The sequence below is a fragment of the Gnatocerus cornutus genome, chromosome 4 (genome assembly GCF_029298725.1).
Source record: "Gnatocerus cornutus isolate USDA-ARS CGAHR chromosome 4, icGnaCorn1.1, whole genome shotgun sequence".
Classification (NCBI taxonomy): Eukaryota; Metazoa; Arthropoda; class Insecta; order Coleoptera; family Tenebrionidae; genus Gnatocerus; species Gnatocerus cornutus.
Genome location: NC_142236.1, coordinates 2,622,019 through 2,647,210, shown reverse-complemented (window position 1 = coordinate 2,647,210; position 25,192 = coordinate 2,622,019). Strand labels below are relative to the sequence as shown.

General features: G+C 35.3%; 1 protein-coding gene across 3 annotated transcripts in view; it reads right to left on the bottom strand.

Moving 5' to 3' along the window:
- The window catches only part of zfh1 (Zn finger homeodomain 1), a 230,205-nt gene that overhangs the window by 184,469 nt on the left and 20,544 nt on the right, over nucleotides 1–25,192 (bottom strand). Inside the window, exon 1 of one of the 3 annotated variants that reach the window (XM_088034824.1) lies at nucleotides 5,516–5,591. The exons of the other annotated variants lie outside the window; for them this stretch is intronic. The gene's annotated coding sequence lies outside the window, so the exon portion shown is untranslated. Of the gene's footprint in view, nucleotides 1–5,515; nucleotides 5,592–25,192 lie in introns of those variants that run through there. 3 annotated transcript variants of the gene reach the window in all.

Here is a 25,192-nt window from a genome sequence, read left to right as displayed (position 1 = left end):
TTATGTTGGCAAGCGTGGAGTTCGTTAATGATTGTTTCAAAATTTGTTTCAATATGCTAATGGCGCCGGTCTCGGCTAGATATGACTGAAAATACGATTTAATCTGGAACGGGTGCACCTGTTTTATCGTTGTAATTAATCAGAAAATAAATTAGAAGTGAAGCGCAACAGTGCAGGTTGGAAATGCACTTCTAATGTTAATTTCTCTTAATTCGTAAGGGAACCAAAAAAGAAAAAATCATCGAAACCGTTTCCGATCTTTTGATCTAGTTCCAAGTTAGACAAAGCCTTTTGTGCCTGTCCCCCTGGAAGGAATTGAAAAAGCGGCGCGCCGCCCCCCGTTTTCGGTCGAAATCCCAGAAACCGGCGTAAATAAGTTAGAATAGCAAGTCACCTGCAGCCATCCAGCGAACTAATTACCATTCGTCGCCGTCTCTGGAATTTTCCGGTGGCTGCGAATCTCCTCGCCGCTCCTCCGCCGCCCCCGAGTCAGGTGCACGATGATTTGTAGGCCATAACGGCGCAAAACGCACATGCCTGTCTTTAATGTTGATTTGTGTTCTCACATCTCATTGAAATTCTATTTCAGCCAAACGTCACGTGAAATATTTATCTTAAGCTCATCTAGCTTTCAGTAAACAACGATTGTCTTAAGACCCACCTTTCATTGTAAGTAATCGCTTATCCCATCCGTCTGTCTCGACTGCCAACGACTCGTTATTACAAAAGGGGGAAAGAATTCCCTAGTTTGAAAAATGTTCAACGTTGCACCTTGCTTGCGCAGTTCGCGGCGTCGCCGTCATCCGACCGAAGGGCGCCACTTTCGACGGCCGTTTAAACGGGGGATAATGAAAAGTGGGCTCGAGCTTTTTAGACTTTGATGTATTCACAAATTCATACCGACTTCACGTCGATGAACTCTAAAAACTCATCTTTTCAAAACGTAATTTATCTTCGTTTCACGCTTGTTTTCAGTGTTTACGCCCGTGCGTCTGGAATAATTGCAGGTTACGGAAGGAATCGAGCACTTCCTGAGCCAAATCTCTTCGAAAAACACCCAAAACTTCTCTACCTTTTCTTGCTTAAATTCACATCCTTTACTTATTTTACCCTTCTTTTTCCTAGAATCTGTATCAAGATCCACATGACCTGTCATTTTCTTAAGTGTGTATGATCATTTTCTAGAATGATCATACTTATTATAATACCTCAACTGAGAAAAAATCGTCTAAAATAAAAATTTGATCAAAATCAAACTGCGCGTTTTTACCTCAAGAACAGATCAGTATTTTCTGATCATTATCTAAGTTAATGACTAACATCAAAATTCATTCCATTCAACTAAACTAATTTTAACAGTGATCAAATTTTAACCAACTGAAAGAGTAATTTTCTGCCAATCAATATCTAACTAAACTGTCATTTTCTAGAGTAGGTATACATAACCCTTTTCTAAAAATGATCAAATTTCTTTTGGTACAGATTAAATCGAAGCTCACAAAAAATCATCATCTAAAATGCAAAATTAATCATAAACAAACTGCGCAGTTCAATATCTTACTGTCATTTTCTAATCATTTTCTAACCGTGATCACACGTGAATATGAAAACGCAGTGTATAGAAATAAACTGATTTTAGTAATGATCAAATTTCAGCCAACAGTGGAGTCATTTTCTGTCATTAAATGTCTAACTAAACTGTCATTTTTTAGAAATGATCACATTTATTTTAGTACCAAAGCTGACAAAAAATCATCTAAAATAAAAAGTTGATAAAAATCATACTGCGCTTTTATTACCTCAAAAACAGATCAATATCTTACTGTCATTTTCTGATCATTTTCTAACTTGAACATCAAAACTTATTGTATACAACTAAACTGATTTTAATAGTCATCAGTGATTTCCTAAAAATTATCATATTTATTTTGGTGCCACAGCTGACAAAAAAAATCATCTAAAATAAAAAGTTTATCAAAATCGAACTTCGCTTTTTTTTACTTAAAAACTGATCAATATCTTATTGTCATTTTCTAATGATTATCGAACTTCATGTCCCTCGAACATCAAAACTCACTGTATACAACTAAACTGATTTTAATAGTAATCAAATTTCAGCTGACTTCTATTCAATATCTATCTAAACTGTCATTTTCTAAACTGTACATTATCATTTTCTCAAAATGATCACATTTCTTTTGGTACAGATTAAATCGCAGCTGATAAAAAACGATCATCTAAAATGATAAGTCAAACGGCGCTTTTTACCCAAAGAATAGATCAATATCTTAGTGTCATTTTCTGATGATTGTCTAAGATAATGATGTCATTGCGTAGAACTAAACTGACTTTAATAATAATAAATTTCAGCTGACTGAGGAGTCATTTTCGAAAGTGAACATAATCATTTTCTAAAAAAAAACAATCACATTTATTTTAGTGCTGATTAAGTCGCAGCTGACAAAGAATCATCATCTAAAATGCAAAGTTGATCAAAATCAAACTACGCTTTTTTACCTAAAGAACAGGTCAATATCTTTTAATGTCATTTTTTTATCATTTTCTGACCGTGATGACACGCGTATACAAAAGCTCAATGCATAGAAATAAATTGATTTTAGCGATCAAAAATTTCAGCCAACTGAGGGGTAATTTTCTGTCATTTAATATCTTACAAAACTGTCATTTTCTAAATATAGTCAATTGCAGTTGACAAGTGTCATCTTCTGCTTATTTTATATCATGAAGACGACTCTTATGGAACCAAACTGTATCAATATCTGTCACAACTGTCATTTTCTGAAAAGCTATATGATCATCAAACATTTGAACAAAGATTATTAGAGAATTAGAGCGGTTTTTTGTACCTTTCGTTGTGGAAATTACCTCCTTGTCCTAAACTCCCCAACTACAAAGCCCCTTCATATTTCCCTCATTTCTCCCCGCGTCTAGCCAGAGGTATGCGGCTTGGGTAAACTCTTGCACAAGCACGCCATTAATCCCCACTGTCTGAGTTTCCGAAACGCTTCTATCAATTAGCGACCAAAGTGGTCTCCTTTATGGTCATCGTCAGTGATTTCTTAATAATTCAGGCAGTTTAGCTTTCGTGACTGAGAAACTACGTGTTCAAAGGTTCGGACACAAAGTGGACATCGACGCAATTAAGACCGAGGGAGCGTTTATGCATTTTAATCACAACAACGAGAGCACCCACAACGTCCATAATTTATCAAAAGATGGACACCGATGGACGTTCATCAAATGTTGATTGTTTTCGCGCAAGGAAGGTGACAAGGGCGGCGGCGGCGGTGATGCGCTCCCAAAGTCCCATACCGAATTTGAAAGATAATTACAGATGATGTGGACAGTGACACTGGACGGTAATTGGGTTATGTGGTGTACAGGGAAACGGGGGAAGCGATTGCACAAGATGAAGTGTATAGGATTTTTGGTCCATCGAGCCGGATCTGAATAACAACAGAGCATCCAAACTTGAAAATTCGATTAAATTATACAACGAGATGAATGAACTTGGCCGAAAGAAGCAAAGAGTGTATGATCGAAATAACAGGTGAAAGCCCGCCACAAAAGACTGTCTTATTTTAGCTCGTCATAAACCAGCACAATAGTCCCATTTTATTCGTGCGTAAAGCCACAATCACCGGTTAGTGAACTATGCCAAGGTGGCTGGAAAAACTCAATTGATGGTAAACCATTCTGCAAGTTTATCTCTTTAATGAATTGGTGTTGCTCATACAAAACGTTCAAATCAATGAGTTGAGATCAGCTCGCCATTAGCACAATGAATTTATCGTTCACATATGTTCAAAGCGAACGTTTTAAAACGGATGGTCATCGGGCTAAATCATCGGATCATCGATTGAAAAGGAGGAATTCTCTTCCAGAAGGTTGCGCATTTATAGGGGAAGGTGGTCGGAGCCATAACGATAGAATCTACTGGAATTTATGAGCGTCAGATGAATCGACACTGTTTTGTGATTGATTTATTGCGACTTTGATTGATTGGTTCTACCTTAAAATACACTTTATTTGGCCCTTAGTACTATCTGTTATGTTTAGCTCCTACGACGAAAACAGCTATCGATCGCTTTAAATTGTTTCAATTTCCGCAAGGCTCCATCCTAGCTCCTCTCTTATTGTGACCACAGATCCCTTTCATTAAAGCACATTTTAATTTCGTTACAAAACTTTCATTTGGAACGTCCATCATAAAAGCTCACCCAGGCTCTTTTGCGTGCGCGGCTTTAATTAAATGTCCAACATTAAAAGTCATAACTGAAAATCGTAAACACTAATTTGGAATCGAACACAGGTGGACAAATAAAATTGTAGAGTTGGAACGGGCTATTAAAAAGTCGGGCGAATGTTTTAGGGGAAAGCGGAGCAATGGGACGTGAGGGATTAGTTCCAATTTTGTCAATCGAGTGGGCCATGGACCAGTGACGTCATCATACTAAAAGTGTAGAGAAACCTTCTAAAGACAAATACTATTAAAAGACAAAAAAATCAAAATAAAAAAAAAATCGGATAAGAAGCTCAAAGTCGTTAAAAAATTCAAAGTTGTCCAAGAATACGAGAAAGAAGTCTAGAGCACACAAGAAACTCCAAAATAAAACAAAGAAAAGATCAAAAAACCAAGAAATCTAGAGCATCCAAAAAGCTTCAAAATATTCATGAGATCAAAATGAATCCAAAACATCAAAAAAAAAATTTAAAAATATACACAAAACAAAAAAAAAACACATAATTGTGATTATACATATTTATAATTATCTGCGTATTTCCTGCTATGAATTCATGATTCACTGACGTACGTGATGTTGACATTAATACGTATTGTATATTTACACTCACTAATTAGATCACCTGTGCCCCACTTTGCAAATTGTACACGATTTGACGCAAGAAGACGGCCTTCAAGGTAAAAAACGAGAGAACTAGACCAACTTCACTACTCAAAATCCAATTGGAAATATGTAGCTGGTGATAGAATTAAGTAGAATTAATTTTTTACACGTTGGTACCACTGTATCTATTGATTTTTGACATTTGAAAATTTTTACAGCGTTTTGAAAACAGTCGAACTGTCAAATCGTAGCAAATTGACGGAAAATACATAGCGATCAAGTTATCTCGTCCGCTGCAATCTTAGGAACGTGTGTCTGAACTTGACAGTAATTGACGAATATTAAGGAATGATTGATATCAAGACATACGTTCACAGAGTAGAGAGATAAACAGACAAAAAATTTCCATCACTCCGTAAATCTGACAATTGACAGACTCGAAGTGATTACAAAAAAGCGTCGCGTGAAAACTGTGAGTTGGTGTGAACCGGCATTAACCCCAAAATCACGTCCCACTGATTTTCCGCAAGTTCCACCGACTTTTCCTCACTCTCTCGTCATCACTTATCCGCTTTTTTATCGTTTTCCCGCAAAAAAGCCGCAAAAACCACCACCACCATGGCCACCCAATTTTCGTGTGAACTAACCTTAACATGCCTGTGACGTCACACGGCTCCACAGCCTTGATTTTAACTTGCATCACCACATCACGGCACATCACGTGACCACGCGAAAATCTCCAACCCCAAAAATCGGCCTAAAATGGAAAAAGGAAGTCATTATTACACCCCCAGAAGCCCCAAAACCGCCCCCAGGGCAGATTTCGCCCATTTCCAGCGTCTTACCTGAACTTTAGGCCAAGATCATGAGGACAATTTCGGGGCCGAGATTGAACGCGAACACTCGCGGAAAACGATAATGAGAGTTCCGAGGGGGCTAAAGACGCGAAATTCGGCACTTTGGGGGCGAAAACGACGAGAAAACACCAAAAATGGGGCGAGTTTGAACCAAGCGCACTCCCGAGAAAAAACAACTTCGGCGAATGTCGGATGAGATCGGTCGAGTCGGACGCGCGAAGTTTAAAATTAACCACAGACATAAAAAATTGTAGATTGTTTCCGGAAATAAGGGGGCCCTAATCGTCCGGTGGGGTTTGGGTGGTCGGTTTTACCCTCAGACACGCCGTACGTGTGTGGGAATGGTAAGACTACCTTTATAGTGGCGTCATTGACCTGGGCAACAGTGAAAAGTTGAAAACTCTAACCGTCATAAAAGTGGCAATTCCAGAAGAAAAACCGCAACCTTGACTTCCAAACTTTCGCTACGGGACCCCCATGCAGATTCCCGGTAAACAACTCGCCACGTCTGTATATAAAAGGATTTGTCATCATATTTCACGTGTCACGGCTCTTTTGCCGGGTCACTTGTGCCCGCGGTGCGCGCTCTGCACAAGAGCATCTTGCCAACGGTCCGTGATTGACGACCTAAAGCGAAAAGTCACCCACTTTCCAAGAAAAACACTCTAAAGGGGTACAAAGGGTAACGTGTATTACTGGTTGCGTCCCCCACGGGGGCTCTATTAATTTTTTTAATTGGATAGAGCCCCCATAGACCCCCACCGCGTCCTCACTCTTCCCTCAACCTCCCTCGCTATTACAACTAGTCTCGTTGTGCCCCCGTGTGTCTTCAACTAAAGAATACGTCCAGCGGCACTATCCCTTCGCCCCCGCATAGGTGACACCCTCTGGCAACGTCGTCCGTTGCTATGGCGATCGTCGAGTAGGCGCCATCATAAACACTCATTGTTGTGATGCGGTACGGCCCTGTAAGTGGCTGCAGGACGTCGTCCTGCTACGGACTAAATTGGATTTCGTCAGAGGGGCGAAAGGTGAGTCCGAAGGGACCGGGGAGTGATGAACACAAGATAAAGGAACGGTAAATGAGAACGGTGATAGATTCGGGGGCGGCGGGAGCTTACTACAGGTGTCGGAGAGTGAGATGTTGGGAATTCGATCACGTGCATGGAGGCAGCGATTAAATCGAAAACAATCTGAGGAATTCGTAAACAAGAGACAAGGGAGGGCGCGGGGGGTGAATAATAACGAAAGGAGATAAATCTGAGGGTAATTTAAATGGGATAACGCTTTGATAATGTTCAATTGAGGTGTTTCTGTGAAAGAACAAATTTCACCGGGGTAAGGGATGGAGCACGGGGTGGGTTTAGGGGTTGGTAAACGCCTTCTCTTCGTGGGTATGAAATAAGGACTTTGTAACGCACTAGGGGGTAAAATTTCAATCCTCTGGGAGCTTTACTTTGGAAGTTAGGTGGGGGTCAAAAATCAAACTTTTTTAAATTGCGCCTTAAAAATTGTAAATGCTCCTTTGACAGAACGTCTAAAATTCAAGTTTCCAACTTCCGGGATCTAAAGATTCATAGAGTCTAAAGGGGGCTAATTCATAGGGGCTAAAGGGTATAAAGTTCAAAGACTGTAAAGAAAAAATGGTCTAAAGTCCGAAAAAAAAGTCCAAATTGTCGAAAAAGTCCGATGAGTGTTAAAAAAACGTTCGAAAAAACCCACAAAAGTCTCTAAAAAGTCGAAAGAGTCTAAATAGTTAACAGTCTAAACTCGAAAAGTCCACGAGAAGTCAAAAAAGTCTAATGGGTCCAAAAAATAAAAACAAACTGTCTAAACACCCAAAAAAAAGAAAGACCATCGAAAGCCTCTACAAAGTCGAGAAAGTCTGAAGAATTGAGAGTCCAAAGAGTAAAAAAAAGTCTCAAAAGTCAACAGAAACTGTAAAATGTCCAAAAAAAAGCCGAAAAAGTCTAATAAATGAACCTAAATAGCCAGAAAAGTCTAAATAGTTCAATAAATCGGAAGAAAGAGACTAAAATAGTCTAAAAAAAGAGTCCAATGGAACGCGAAAGTCCAAAGAGTCTAAACAAAATGTCTGAGAAAAAAGTGTAAAAAGTCTAATAGATCAAAAGAAAGTGTCATAAGAATATCTAAAGCAAAAGAAACTAAAGAAAGTGTCTAAAAGTCAGAAAAATTTAAAGAGTATAAAAAGTCTAAACTAAACGCCTAAAAAGTCCAAATAGTCTAAAAAAAAAGTCTTAAAAGTCAACAGAAACTGCGAAATGTAAAAAAAAGTCTAGGAAGTCTAATAAATGAGTCTAAATAGCCAAAAAACTCAAAATATGTAGTTCAACGCGTCGTAAAAAATTAAGAGTCTAAATAAAATGTCTGGAAAATAAGCTTAAAAAGTTAACAGCCGACTAAAAGTAAAGTCTACGAAAAATGTACGACCAGTCGAAAAGGTCTAAAAAATCTAAAAAAAAAAACTAAAAAAAATGTCTATAAAGTCGGAAAAATTTAAAGAGTCTACAAAGTCGAAAAAGTCCAAACTGTTTGAAAAATAAGTTTAAATAAATAAAAAGCCTTTAGAGTCTAAAAAAAGTATCTGAAAAGTTGAAAAAGTCTAAACAAAATGTCTAAAAAGCTATAAAATCTAAAAAAAGCCTCAAGAGACAACAGAAAGAACCTCAAAGACTGTTAAATGTCTAAAAAAGAACCTAAAAAGTCTGGAAATGAGCCTAAATAGCCAAAAAAGTCGAAATAGTTCAATAAAACGTAAAAGTCTTAAAAAATGTCCAAAAACTCGCAAAAGTCTAAAAAAGCTACGGAAAGTGTACAAAGAATCCAAAAAAGTCAAAAGAAAGTGTCTAAAGAACATCTAAAGCAAAAGAAACAAAACAGTGTCTAAAAAGTCAGAAATATTTGAAGGGTCCAAAAAGTCTAAACTGCTTAAGAAAGAAGTCTAAATAAAAAAAGAGCGGTAAGAGTCTTAAAAAACGTGTCTAAATAGCTGAAAGGGTCTTAAGAGCCTAAATAAGATATCTAAAAAGTCCAAAGAGTCTAAAAAAAGTTTCAGAAGTCTACAGGAAAAATCTGAATAACTGTAAAATGTCTAAAGAAAGAGCCTAATAGCCAAAAAAGTCTAAACAATTCAACAAGTCGTACAAATAGTTAAAAAAAGTGTCCAAAAAGTCTAAAATGTCCTAAATAAAAGAGCCAAAGAAATCGAAAAAATGTAAGGAGTCGAAAATCTAAATACAAAAATTAAAGAGTCTAAAAGAGTCTACAAAGCCTGAAAAAGTGTTAACCGTACAGAAATTGACTAAAAAGTCTAAAAAAAAAACAAAAAAGTCGAGAAAGTCTAAAGATTCTAAAAAAGAGACCAAACAGTCCAAAGAATTGAAAAAAAAGCTTAATTCAACAATTAAAATGAAGAGTTTAGAGGGATTAAAAAAAGCCTTCTAGTAGCCTTCTCCAAGGCTGTTAATACCCCATAAACTGACCGTTCCGACCACCCTCAAGATTAATAATTCGTCTTGATTTATCACGAATTTTGCCATAATTTTTGACCGTGGTTGTTTTGCTGCCTCCCATCGCGCCCCCAAGCCCCGCCTCGGCTCGCAGGAGTCGCTGGCCGCTTCGCCGTTGTTGATTACCGTCAAGGCTATATCAATCAAGTGAAGTGGATAAGCTTGTTTAATGTTAGCAGACATAAATGGCAGGCTCGTAGTTTTAATTTAACCTGCGAATAAAATACTTCACTAATAACACGCGTTCACTAAACCAGTAGTCATGGCGAAATTGTTTCATCAATCAATTCCTCCGCCGCCACCGCCGCCGCTTCTCGATGTTCGTTTGAATTTTTCTTCACGACCGTATTAATTAAACTGTTGTAGGTACAACAGTTTGTTCGCATTAAATCCGACATAAAGTGTAAATTTTGCGAGTCTTGCGGAGCTCGTGGTCGCTCCAACTTCCATGGAAAATTAGCTTACTTGTTACCTCGTCGCACCACTTACTAAATTAATCTATTAAATTAACGGAGTGTGTGGTGCGCGACTGTTCCTGTCACCTACATTGCGAGAAACACCTCCGTTCTCTGGCTCTTCTTTCCTGAGAACGTGCCAGACGCGAAATACAGCAGGAAGAGTTTAAACCGACGACTTACGACCCTGCAAAAGGGGAATTCCACACTCTGCCACCCTGTAAGACATTTTTCCACCTGCAGACTCCACTTCGTCATCCTTCAAACATCGCCATAATTAATATCGTGACAATTCACCCCTTTATTAAGTCCTTGAATCATTCCTCCCTCGCTACAAATTCCACCTTTCGCCACAAAACCTAGAATGTACCGCGCAGTGATAAATGCGTCCCCACAAATGAAAATTAATGCAATGAAACTTGAAATAACGACATCACCTATAAGAAGTTAGGTGGATTCTAGAACTGAAACTTAATAGTAATAACCTAAATTGCAGTAATGATGATGGATGATAAACAGGAGAGCACGAAATCATAAACTTACTTCATTTCTTCGAGTTAGTGTCTCTTTATTAAATTTATCGTTAAGTTGAGCAGAAATTAAAACGAGCGAATGTTATAACTCCTCTCACCTGCTAATTCGAATTCATTACAATTAGTCCGATCTTACCTGATAATCCGACGAATCAACTTCACTCGTCGGATTATTTTATTTAAACTTTTGACTATTTATATTCTTTCGATTCCTTCGACACTGTTTAGGATTTTTTAGTTTTTTTGGAAACTTTCTTTTAGACTGCTTGTACGAATCATTGAATTATTTAGATGTTTTTAGCTATTTGGCTCATTTTTTAGATATTTTACAGTTATTCAGATTCTTCCAGTGAACCCTTAAAACTTTTTTTAGACTCTTGAAACTTTCACGACATTTTAGACCTTTTTTCATTGACTTTTTAGACTTTCTTTGCTTTTTAGACTCCTTAGACAATTTCTGAACTCTTAACAGTCCTTCAGACTTTGTACGCTTTTTTTTAGAATCTTTCTTTGCGTATTTTTGTTAGACTGTTGACTCTTTATATTTTTTCGATACCTTCAACCCTTTTATTTAAGACATGTAGACGTTTTAAACACTTTCTTATAACCTATATGTACAACTCGTTGAATTATTTAGACTTTTTGGCTATTAACCTCATTCTTTAGACTTTTTAGACTCTTTCTTTTAACATTTTGCAGCTATTCAAACAATTCTTGTAGACTTCCAAAAGTCTTTTTTTTAGACTTTTTGACTCTTTAGACATTTTATTTAGTCTCTTCGATTTTAACTCTTGAGACTTTTTCAGCTGTTTAGACACGTTTTTCGTTTTTAAAGACTATCAACGCTCTTTCTTTATTTAGACTTCTTTCTTAAACAGTTTAGACTTTTTAGACCCTTCAAATATTTCTGACTTTCTAGACACTTTATTTGTTTCTTTGGCTTTAGATATTCTTTAGACACTTTCTTTTGATTTCTTAGAATTTTTAGACTTTTGTACACTTTCCGTAGACTTTTTCGACTTTTGCGACTGTTTGGACACTTTCTTTTAGACTATTTCTTACGATTTATTAAACTGTTTAAATGTTTTTAGGTTTTAAGTCCTTTTTTAGACATGTAACAGTCTTTAAGGTTCTTCTTGTTGACTCCTGAGGCTCCTTTTTTAGATTTTTTGGCTTTTTAGACATTTTGCTTACACTTTTTCGACTCTTATGGCCCTTTAATTACTTACACTCGCTTTTTAGACAGTTTGATCTTATTCGACTTTGTAGACTCTTAAAATTTTCCCGATTTTAAAAACATTTTTTTTGTTTTTATAGATTTTTTTAGACTTTTCCGACTGTTGGTACAATTTTCGTAGACTTTACTTTTAGTCGCCAGTTAACTATTTAAGCATATTCCTTAGACACATTTGACGGGCTCGTCACTTTTAGACTATTTCTTACGACTCGTTGAAGTATTTAGACTTTTTTAGCTATTTAGGCTCATTCATCAGACTTTTCAGGTTCTTTTTTAGGACATTCTACAGTTCCTGTTGACTCTGGAGACTCTTTTTTAGACTCTTTAAACTTTTTAGACGTTTTATTTATACTTTGTTGACTCATTAGACACATATATTATAGACTCGTAAGGCTCTTTCTTTATTTAGACTTCTTTTTTAAACAGATTAGACTTTTAAACTGTTCAAATTTTTCTAACTTTTTAGACACTTTCTTTGGTTTCTTTTGCTTTAGATATTGTTTAGGCACTTTCTTTTGACCTTTTGGACTTTTTTAACTTTTTATACACTTTCCGTAGACTTTTTAGACTCTTAAGACCGTTAAATACATATTTAGACTTTTTCCTCAGAGACTTTGTATGGAATTCTTAGACTTTCGTAGCTCTTTGGACACTTTCTATTAAACTATCTTCGAATGATTCTTACAATTGAACTTTTTTGGCTATTTAGGCTTACTAATCAGACTTTAGAGGTTATTTTTTTGAACATCTTACAGTTTCTATTCACTCTTGAGACTCTTTTTTAAGAATTTTTGTAATTTTTAGACGTCTCATTTGGACTTTTTTTTATTTTTTAGTCTCTCAGGTCCTTTCTTTATTTAGACCTCATTTTTTAAACAGCTTAGACTCCCTCAATTCTTTAGATTTTCTCGACTTTGTAGAAGTTTTCTATGGTTTCAATTTTTCTAGATTTTTTATACAGTTTCTTTTGATTCTTTAGGCCCATTAGACTTTTTATTGACTTCTCGTAGACTTTTCGAGTTCAGACATCACCTCTAAGAAGTAATAACCCAAATTGCAGTAATGATGATGGATGATAAACATGAGAGCACGAAATCGTAAAGTTACTTCATTTCTTCTAGTTAGTGTTCCTTTATTAAATTTATCATTAAGTTGAGCAGAAATGAAAACGAGCGAAAGCTACAACTCCTCTCACCTGCTAATTCGAATTTATTACAATTAGTCCGATCTTACCTGATAATCCGACGAATTAAGTTAATTCGTGGCTGCTGTTAGTCGTTGTTTAAATTTCAAAAACACGTGCTTCCAGTGCTGTTACATTAAGTTAATTAGTCTGCAGTGTTACGACTACGTTAAAAATATTTAGGGCCAATTTGCAGTAACGATTGCGTTGTATGGGGCGCCGCAACAGGGGCGGGGGAATTTTTTCACGACGGGAATTAACTTGGAATTCAAATTAAGTTACAGATAAACAATTGCAATGGTCGAGACTAATTAGGAAATGAGGAGAATAAAGGAGGCTTTGTATTTCTTGGATGGTTGGTAGCATTGTCGATAGATTCATTTTTTTTTTTTTTCAGTGCGACCAACTGTTGAAAGTGTCAAAGTGTCTAAAAATTACAGTAAAATGTCGAGAAAGAGAGCGTCCAAAGTCTGAACAATAAGCCAAAAAAAGTCTAAATAATTCAATGAGTCGTGAGAAATAGTCTAAAATAGTCTACAAAAAAGAGTTTAAAAAGTCTAAAAAGTCTAAACAAGGTGTCTCAAGAAAAGACTTTAATTGCTATCAAGCCTAAGAGCCTAAAATATATCGATGATTTTTATTTTTCAAAATTTTAAAGTTAAATATCACGAAAACTATTAGAGATATTGAGATGCAGTTTGCGCCATCGTTTTTCTCGCGATTTTATACATAAGAATAAGTTCTTAGATTTTTTATAAATCGAAAGTTGAAGTTTTTCGCGAAAATTCATGACAAAAACTATGCCAAAGTTCTGATATCGATATCTCCCTTGTTTCTTATAGGAAACTTGAGTTATTATACATGTGTACGCAGAATTTCCCGTAGATTCCAAATCTGGGATTTAAATTCAGATCCGACAACAGATAACTGAGTTATGACCGATCAAAGTTTCAGATAGTTGATTTTCATTTTTCCTAACTTTTCCTAATTTTTAAATCTAAATATCTCGGAAACTATTAGAGATATTGAGATGCGGTTTGCGCCATCGTTTTTCTCGGCTCATTTTACGTTAGAAAATGTGCTTAAAAGCCCAAAATTCGATAGTCGATTTTTCGCGAAAAAAAATTGCGACTCAAACGATGAAAATTTTTCATTTTTTTTAATTTTTGGCCATAACTCGCAAACTATTTGTCCTATAGATCTCAAATTTGGCCAGTAGATAGATTTTGAGCTCCTTTTTCGACTGATGTATAATTCAATGCTATTAAACGTCATTTTCATTTTGAAAACATTGATTGAAAATCGCCCTAAAATGATGTTTTCAAAACAGTTTTTGGCCAATACCTCGTTTATTTATTAAGTAAACTCAACAAATTTGGGTCTCATTTTACGCAGAATTTCACGCTGAATCCAAAAATATGATAATTTTTTAATATTTGTCAATAAATAACCGAGTTATGGCCGTTTGAAGTTTTGGGTTGTCGCCAGAGGGTCAAATTTTCGAAGGTTCGAAACAATTCATGCTCGATATCTCGGAAACTATTGCAGATATTGAGATGCGGTTTGCGCCATTGTTTTTCTCGCGATTTTTTACATAAGAAATAGTTTTTAGATTTTCCAATAGTCGAAAGTTGCAAATTTTCGCAAAAATTCATAACTAAAACTATGGCCAAACTTCTCATATCGATATCTCGCTTATTTTTTAGAGTAAACTTGAGTTATTATACATCAGTGTACGCAGAATTTTACGCAGATTCTAAATCTGGGATTTAAATTCAGATCCGACAACAAATAACTGAGTTATGGCCGATCAAAGTTTCGAATAGTTGATTTTCATTTTTTCTCATTTTTCCCAATTTTCAAAGTTAAATATCTCGGAAACTATTAGAGATATTGAGATGCGGTTTGCGCCATCGTTTTTCTCGGCTCATTTTACGTTAGAAAATGTGCTTAAAAGCCCAAAATTCAATAGTCGATTTTTCGCAAAAAAAAATTGCGACTCAAACGATGAAAATTTTTCTTTTTTTTTAATTTTTGGCCATAACTCGCAAACTATTTGTCCTATAGATCTCAAATTTGGCCAATAGATAGATCTCGAGCTCCTCTTTCGATTGCTGTATAACACAAAAGTATTAAACGTCGTTTTTACCTTAAAACCAGTGATTGAAAGTCACTCCAAAATGACCTCTTCAAAATAGTTTTTGGCCAATGCCTCGTGTATTTATTAAGCAAACTCAACAAATTTGGGTCTCATTTTACGCAGAATATCACGCTGAATCCAAAGCCGCAAGAATTTTGAATTTTCGTCAACAAATAACTGAGTTATGGCCGTTTGAATTTTTGGGTTGTCGCCAGAGAGCCAAATTTTTAAAGGTACTAAACAATTCTTGCTCAATATCTCGAAAACTACGACAGATCGAAATGAACGGTTTTCGCCATCGTTTTTCTCGCAATTTTTGAGTTAAGAAAACGGTCTTAGATTTTCCAAAAGTCAACAATTCGATTTGTTTGGAAAAAATCAGCTCACAAAGTCTGAAAAATGAACCTAAATAGCCTAAAAAGTCTAAATCAGTCAATAAGTCGTCAGAAATCTGAAAAAGAATGTCTAAAGACTAAAAGTGTCTAAAAACCCTAAACTAAAAAAAAATCTTTATAAAAAGTAGCTTCAGAGTGTTGCAAATGAATTTCGGCTTAGCTGATCAACTTAAATTTGACGCAATTTGTGGAAAATTAATCCTTTTTTGACTCGTTAAAGCGACAAATTCCTCAAAATATTTGCCTTTTTAGGATAAGACCCCCAGCCAGCTTTCCATTGTCAGTCTTAAAACTCCGCAGGAATAATTTCCCTCTCCGTCCAATTCCTGCACCTGTGCACCTATTTCCTGCGCTGACCACAATCCAAAGCCAGCACCGGCTTCCATTACTCTGTCCTCAGATTTTCATTAAACCCATCTGGTGGCACGTGTTCCCACCTACACTCCACCCAAAATTTAATATGTAACGTGCGTTTTAAAGTGAGTATTTTATCGACGCGCCTCTACCTGAAACTAATCTAAAATTAAATTTTGACCCACTTGATGATTATTGTTTTCATTCCACTTTCGTCGGCATGACTAAGACGAATGCAACGCGTCTAATTAAAATAGAATTATGGAGATGTGCTCGATCGTTTTTCACGAGGTTTGTTTGGCCGGCGGTCGACAATCGGCGGGGCAGATGATGGACCACATAAATCAATGGAGTTGCTGCGGGTATTTTTAGTTTCTCAAGTTGGGAGCACTTGCGATTTTGGTATAGTTCAGGTGGAGCATAATAGAGGTGGATGGGTTTCAATTAACCTCTCTCCTTCCACTTTATCCTCTAAGCTCTATCAGGAAGATAGGCTCAAAGGGAAACGACTAACTTACCATAATAATCTATTATGTGCTTACCTTTAGCTCATCTCCACTTGAAAATATCTAGTTCAAGTATCGCGACGTTCTCCGCTTTTCTCGGTCCAAGAGGGTTAATTTTCCCTTTCCCTCTCGACACATAACCACATGACAAACAGCGTTGGAAGTTTGAATTATCTCAGAATTGGAACGTCTTAGACGTAATGAACACGTCAGAGAAGCAATCAACGGAATCTCACCGTTTCTAGGTGGAGAATGGACCTGCTGAAGTCCCTCTAGACACTGGGATTGATGTACTGTGGGATCCCATGTCCACTGTCACTCGAAGTGATAGATGTATCTCGATGAATACGTCTTTAAATTGCTCATTACGAAACGACAAAATGCTCATCGAACGCGGTTTTCCTTCCGCGGGAAGTGGTCAGCCGTGCGCGAAATTTGCATGGAAACAAAGCTACATTCTTCAACTGATTATACTTATACCGAAATCGTTTATTAATCAACGATTTTAGAGAATTCCAGCCGGGTTTGCTTATGAGATTTTTTTTTTTTGATTTCTTTATAATGAAAACCTATTTCAGTCAATATCTAGTGTATGTCTGAAGCAAACTAAAGTTATTTGCGCCCAATTAATGCAGAATTTCACGTAGAATCAAAACTTGTGTTATTCTTTAACATTGGTTCACAAACAATTGAATTAGAAGCGACTAAAGTTTCGAGTAGTAAATTTACAGTTCCGAAATTTTTCATGCTCAATATCTCGGAAAATACGAAAAATCGAAAAAAACTGTTTTCGCCATCGTTTTTCTTGCAATTTTTTAATTGAGAAAACGTTCTTCGATTTTCCAAAAGTCGAAAGTTGCAGTTTTTCGCGAAAATTCATGACTAAAACTATGCCAAACTTCTGATTTCGATATCTCGCTTAGTTTTAAGAGCAAGCTTGAGTTATTATACATCAGCGAACGCAGAATTTTCCGCAGATTCCAAATCTGAGATTGAGATTCAGATCCGACTACAAATAACCGAGTTATGGCTGATTAAAGTTTTGAAAAGTTGATTTTCATTTTTTCTCATTTTTCCTAATTTTTAAAGTTAAATATCTCGGAAACTATTAGAGATATTGAGATGCGGTTTGCGCCATCGTTTTTCTCGGCTCATTTTACGTTGGAAAAAGTGCCTTAAAGCCCAAAATTCGATAGTCGAATTTTCGCGAAAAAAAAATCCGACTCAATCGATGAAAATTTTTCATTTTTATTATTTTTGGCCATAGCTTGTAAACTATTTGTCCGACAGATCTCAAATTTAGTCAGTAGATAGATTTCGAGCTCCTCTTTCGACTGATGTATAATTCAAACCTATTAAGCGTCGTTTTCATTGTGAAAACATTGATTGAAAATCACCCTAAAATGACGTTTTCAAAACAGTTTTTGGCCAATGCGTCGTTTATTTTTTAGGCAAACTCAACAAATTTTGACTCACTTTACGCAGAATTTCTCGCTGAATCCAAATTTGGAATTTAAATTCAGATCCGACAACAAATGACTGAGTTATGACCGTTTGAATTTTTGGGTTGTCTCCAGAGGGCCAAATTTTTGAAGGGTTCAAACAATTCGTGCTGAATATCTCGGAAACTATTACAGATATTGGAATGCGGTTTGCGGCATCGTTTTTCTCGCGATTTTTTACATAAAAAATAGTTTTTAAATTTTCTAATAGTCGAAAGTTGCAGTTTTTCCGAAAATTCATTATTAAAACTATGCCAAACTTCTGATATCGATATCTCGCTTATTTTTTACAGTAAACTTGAGTTCTTTACATCAGCTTACGCAGAATTTTCCGCAAATTCCAAATCTAGGATTTAAATTCAGATCCGACTACAAATAACCGAGTTATGGCTGATTAAAGTTTTGAAAAGTTGATTTTCGTTTTTTCTCATTTTTTCTAATTTTTAAAGTTAAATATCTCGGAAACTATTAGAGATATTGAGATGCTGTTTGCGCCATCGTTTTTCTCGGCTCATTTTACGTTAGAAAAGGTGCCTTAAAGCCCAAAATTCGATAGTCGTTTTTTCGCGAAAAAAAATTCCGACTCAATCGATGAAAATTTTTCATTTTTTTTATTTTTGACCATAGCTTGTAAACTATTTGTTCGACGGATCTCAAATTTAGTCAGTAGATAGATTTCGAGCTCCTCTTTCGACTGATGTATAATTCAAACCTATTAAGCGTCGTTTTCATTGTGAAAACATTGATTGAAAAATCACCCTAAAATGACGTTTTCAAAACAGTTTTTGGCCAATGCCTCGTTTATTTTTTAGGCAAACTCAACAAATTTTGACTCACTTTACGCAGAATTTCACGCTGAATCCAAAAATATGATAATTTTTTAATATTTGTCAATAAATAACCGAGTTATGGCCGTTTGAAGTTTTGGGTTGTCGCCAGAAGGCCAAATTTTTGACGGTTCAAAACAATTCGTGCTCGATATCTCGGAAACTATTTCAGATATTGAGATGCGGTTTGCGCCATTGTTTTTATCGCGATTTTTTACATAAGAAATAGTTTTTAGATTTTCCAATAGTCGAAAGTTGCAAATTTTCGCAAAAATTCATAACTAAAACTATGGCCAAACTTCTCATATCGATATCTCGCTTATTTTTTAGAGTAAACTTGAGTTATTATACATCAGTGTACGCAGAATTTTACGCAGATTCTAAATCTGGGATTTAAATTCAGATCCGACAACAAATAACTGAGTTATGGCTGATCAAAGTTTCGGATAGTTGATTTTCATTTTTTCTCATTTTTCCCAATTTTCAAAGTTAAATATCTCGGAAACTATTAGAGATATTGAGATGCGGTTTGCGCCATCGTTTTTCTCGCAAATTTTTACTTTAGAAAATGTTCTCAAAAGTCCAAAATTCGATAGTCGAATTTTCGTGAAAAAAAATTGCGACTCAAACGATGAAAATTTTTCAATTTTTTTGTTTTTGGCCAGAACTCGGAAAGTATTTGTCCGATCGATCTCAAATTTGGCCAATAGATAGATCTCGAGCTCCTCTTTCGATTGCTGTATAACACAAAAGTATTAAACGTCGTTTTTACCTTGAAACCAGTGATTGAAAATCACTCCAAAATGACCTCTTCAAAATAGTTTTTTTCCAATGCCTCGTTTATTTATTAAGCAAACTCAACAAATTAGGGTCTCATTTTACGCAGAATGTCACGCTGAATCCAAAGCCGCAAGAATTTTTAATTTTCGTCAACAAATAACTGAGTTATGGTCGTTTGAATTTTTGGGTTGTCAGCAGAAAGCCAAATTTTTGAAGGTTCGAAACAATCTGTGCTCAATATCTCGGAAAATACGACAGATCGAATGAAACGGTTTTCGCCATCGTTTTTCTTGCAATTTTTTAACTAAGAAAGCGTTTTTATAATTACCGAAAGTCAACAATTCTATTTTTTGGAAAAAATGCCATGACTAAACCTATGTCAAAGTTCTGAGGTCGACATCTCACTTATTTTTAGGGCAAACTCACGTTATTTGGACCCATTTTAAGCAGAATTTTATGCAGAATCTAAAACAGTGCAAATTTTTAACGTACGTCAACAAATAACCGAATTAGAAGCATTTGAAGAGAAGAAAAATTTTGAAGCTCCGGAAACTCCGGTGCTTTATATCTCCAGAGAAAAATATGCGATTTTCGCCATCATGTTTCTCGTTTTTTGCCAAGAATCCAGTCTTACATTCCCCGAATTACAAAATTTAACAGTTCAAAAACATATTCAGCCAAAACCCTTTTCCATTTTCCTCTTTCCCTTTGAATACCTCCTGCAGAATAGAAGAAAAATGTGGAAAAACTGACGTAAACTAGTACGAATATAAAAGGAAAAGAAGAGACATGAGAAAAAGAAGGGGAAAAACAGATAAAAATATATGAAAAAAGATATTCAAGCAAAACCCCTTTCCTCTTTGGTGTCTCTCTCTGTTCCCACATTTCCTCGAATTTATAACCCGTAAACGTGCGAGGTCACCTTGTAATATGAAAATTTACGATTATGCTCTCGCCATCCATTAAACGTACATCTCGTCCACGATCGTCCATATAATTCTCTTCAGATTTTCTAATTGAAATTATAGACACAGGTGCATTCTATTTTAACTAAGCCCGACCATAAACTCTTGTTTACAGGCGACATGCATTGATTAATCGTACGATTTTGATGATGCAAAAGATGCATTTCCACAAAGTGTACAAATTAGCGAGTACAAACGCGAAAATTATCCCGCGATATTAATTAAGTGCTGTGGCAAAATATCAAAGACCCGCAAGACCATTGAACTTGCGCGGATTCCGAAACTATTAATCATAAGAGCCGCGGACTGGTGATGCATGGAAGCCAATTATTTTATGGGTTGAAGACATGATCGGCGATGTAAAAATTTTTACGGCAATTGTGCCAGAAGGGATTAAATTTAGGCCGTTGGAGAGGAGCCAAAGTATGAATTTTCATTTTTCTCTACTTCGGATTGATACTAAGTGTGCACCGCGGAAACATTTTACGACTTTGTATTCTTAGACTCTTCTGTGAAACGCATTCGCCGCGGACTTGACAGGGGGAAGGTGAAAAATTTTTCTGGCGACGCAAAGACTTGTATTTTAATACAGAAACTTCCGACGACGTATCAGCTCATTGCACCTTGTCGTAAATGGACCTTCCAAGCTCGCTACATGACTCAATAACTTCTTTAAAATGTAAATTGCTCCGTACTCGGCTTCCTCTCCTCATTCCGTCATCCGGTGAACTCCCGAAGTGTCTTCTCAACCGCAAGATGTAAACGATTGCATTGGAAATCTCGCAATTTTTTGTTGGATAATCTGGTCGGGAAGAGATGAAAAACCTCTTGGAAATTATGTAGGTGTCTGTTCCCCGTATAAACGTAAACAACCTCAACAAATCTCACCCTCATAACATTAAAATTCCCAAAATTACACGGATAAATACAATTTTTTTGAAATTTTTTGTTCCAATCAAATTTGAAAATTTCCAAAATTCGTCCCTTGTGTTCAATTATTTTTCAATTAGACCCAGTCTTCGTGAATGCCAAAAGATACAACCTCACCAAATTTCACCCTCATAACATTAAAATTCCCAAAATTACACGGATAAATACAATTTTTTTAAAATTTTTTGTTCCAATTAAATTTGAAAATTTCCAAAATTCGTCCCTTGTGTTCTATTACTTTGCAATTAGACACAGTTTTGATGGATGTCAATAGTAACAATCTTACCAAATTTTACTCTCATAACATCAAAGTTACCAAAATTACGCCGATAAATATAAAAATTTTGAAAATTTTGGTTCCAATCAAATATGAAAATTTCTAAAAGTCGTCTCTTTTGTTCTATAATTTTGAAATTTAACGAAGTTTTTGTGAATGCCAAAGGATACAACCTCACCAAATTTCACCCTCATAACATTAAAATTCCCAAAATTACACGGATAAATACAGTGTTGTTGACATTTTTTGTTCCAATCAAATTTGAAAATTTCTAAAATTTGTCCCTTGTGTTCAACTATTTTGCAATTAGGCACAGTTTCGATGGATGCCAATAGTAACAATCTTACCAAATTTTACTCTCATAACATTAAAGTTAGCAAAATTACGCCGATAAATATAAAAATTTTGAAATTTTTGGTTCCAATCAAATATGAAAATTTCTAAAAGTCGTCTTTTTTGTTCTATAATTTTGAAATTTCCCGAAGTTTTTGTGAATGCCAAAGTATACAACCTCACCAAATATCACCCTTATGCCATTAAAATTTCCAAAATTATACGGATAAATACAGTTTTGTTGACATTTTTTGTTCCAATGAAATTTGAAAATTTCTAAAATTCGTCCCTTGTGTTCTATTATTTTGCAATTAGGCACAGTTTTGATGGATGCCAATAGTAACAATCTTACCAAATTTTACTCTCATAACATTAAAGTTACCAAAATTACGCCGATAAATATAAATATTTTAAATTTTTTGGTTCCAATCAAATATGAAAATTTCTAAAAATCGTCTTTTTAGTTGTATAATTTTGAAATTTAACGAAGTTTTTGTGAATGCCAAAGGATACAACCTCACCAAATTTCACCCTCATAACATTAAAATTCCCAAAATTACACGGATAAATACAGTGTTGTTGACATTTTTTGTTCCAATCAAATTTGAAAATTTCTAAAATTTGTCCCTTGTGTTCTACTATTTTGCAATTAGGCACAGTTTCGATGGATGCCAATAGTAACAATCTTACCAAATTTTTCTCTCATAACATTAAAGTTAGCAAAATTACGCCGATAAATATAAAATTTTTGAAATTTTTGGTTCCAATCAAATATGAAAATTTCTAAAAGTCGTCTTTTCTGTTCTATAATTTTGAAATTTACCGAAGTTTTTGTGAATGCCAAAGTATACAACCTCACCAAATTTCACCCTCATGCCATTAAAATTTCCAAAATTATACGGATAAATACAGTTTTGTTGACATTTTTTGTTCCAATCAAATTTGAAAATTTCTAAAATTCGTCCCTTGTGTTCTATTATTTTGCAATTAGGCACAGTTTTCAGGGATGCCAATAGTAACAATCTTACCAAATTTTACTCTCATAACATTAAAGTTACTAAAATTACGCCGATAAATATAAATATTTTAAATTTTTTGGTTCCAATGAAATATGAAAATTTCTAAAAATCGTCTTTTTTGTTCTATAATTTTGAAATTTAACGAAGTTTTTGTGAATGCCAAAGGATACAACCTCACCAAATTTCACCCTCATAACATTAAAATTCCCAAAATTACACGGATAAATACAGTGTTGTTGACATTTTTTGTTCCAATCTTTGAAAATTTCCAAAATTCGTCCCTTGTGTTCTATTATTTTTCAATTAGACACAATCTTCATGAATGCCAAAAGATACAATCTCACCAAATTTCACCCTCATAACATTAAAATTACCAAAATTACACGGATAAATACAATTTTTTTAAAAATTTTTGTTCCGATCTTTGAAACTTTCTAAAATTTATCCCTTGGGTTCTATTATTTTGCAATTAGGCACAGTTTTGATGGATGCCAATAGTAAAAACCTTACCAAATTTCACTGAACTCCCGAAGTGTCTTCTCAACCGCAAGATGTAAACGATTGCATTGGAAATCTCGCAATTTTTTGTTGCATAATCTGGTCGGGAAGAGATGAAAAACCTCTTGGAAATTATGTAGGTGTCTGTTCCCCGTATAAACGTAAATAAGGAAAATATCCAATGCATAATGCATGAGCAGCAGGACAGGTTACCTGGGAAATATAACAAGAACGCTGCAGGGACTTGAGTTATTACAGCAGGGTCTTCACAGGTGGTAATGCCATGCAAATGAAGTGCGCAAGGTGTGAAAGAGGGAGTTTTAAGCGCGAGCTTGGGAGCAATCCGCCCATTTGGCGAGATTAGAAACGGGCCTCGAAGAAATATGCGCAAATGAGGAATAAATGAGGGCTAATGGCCGCGCGCCCATCTAAGGTGAAAAGCCAACGCCGAAGGCTTTCAGGAAATGAGAATCCGGGGAATCAACGAGTCAAAGGATTTAACACCGAAAGCGAGACGCCAAAGAACACCGAAGCTTACACTCGAATCTTCTATTTAAACCTGGAATTTATTCATTTAGGATGTGCGAGAAGAGGAGACTGTGGCGCTGAATTGCGGGAAATTCGACCATTTTTAGAGGAAGGTGAGCGAGAATGGGGCACTTTTGCACAGCCGGGCAGGGGTGGACTTGGAGAAAATAAACGATTTCTACTTTTCTCTTATTTCCCTCACTGCACTGCTAGAAGGAAAGTAAAACACAGTGAGCAAAAAATTTTCAAAATCTGATTCTGGCATTTAAATTTTTGGTTTACACGGCATATAAAAAAATTGATATTTAACACAACTATTACAAACGCCTATATATAGTTATAGCCTTCCCAAAATTTCACCCCCATAGCATTAAAATTGCTAAAATTACTGGTGGTAATGTAAAATTTTGGACATTTTTAGTTCAAATCAAACACAAAAATTTCAAAAATTGTTACTTTTGGGTCTACAATTTTGCTATTTGGCACAGATGTAAAGAATGTCTAAAGTTCTAATCTCCCCAAATTTCAACCTCATACCACTTAAACTACCAAAATTACAGGAGTTAATATGAAACTTTTGAAATTTTTAGTTTCAATTAAACATAAAAATTTCTAAAAATTATACCATTCGCTCCATGATTTGGTGTGTTTTGGTGCAGCTATTAAGAATATTGTAAGAAATAAATTCCCCAAATTTCAACCCGAGACTACTAAAACTAACAAAACGACAAGTGCTATTGTAAAATTTTAGACATTTTCGGCTCAAATCAAACAAAAATTTCTAAAATTCTTTCCCTTGGCTCTATACTTTCACCATTTGGCACAGCTGTAAAAAATGTCTAAAATACTAACCTCACAAAATTTCAGCCTCATACCTCTAAAACTACCAAATATACGTAAGTTGAAATAATTTTTTTCGAAATTTTTGGTTCGAAAAATTTCTAAAGTTTGTCCCGTTTTCTCCAAAATTTAGCGGTTCGATACAATTATCCAAAATATGGTAAGAAACACCTTTTCCAAATTTCATCCCCATATCATTAAAACTGCCAGAATTACAAGTGCTATTGCAAAATTTTTTGAATTTTTGGTTAAAAATCAAATTTTTCTAAAACTGTTTCTTTTGGATAATTTTGTCATTTGAAACAAATATAAATAAAGTCTAAAGTACCAACCTTCCCAAATTTCAACTACATACCACTAAAATTACCAAAACTACGAGCGTTAATTTGAGATTTTTACAATTTTTGGTTCAAATTATAAAAAAAAAATTGTAAAAGTCGTCCCTGTTGTGCTATAATTTTGCAATTTGGCACAGTCTTCAAGACTGACAAAAGTAACAACCTCACCAAATTTCACCCTCATAACATTAAAATTCCCAAAATGACACGGATAAATTCAATTTTTCAATTCAAACTTTTTGTTCCAATCAAATTTAAAAATTTCTAAAATTCGTCCCTTGTTGTCTATTATTTTGC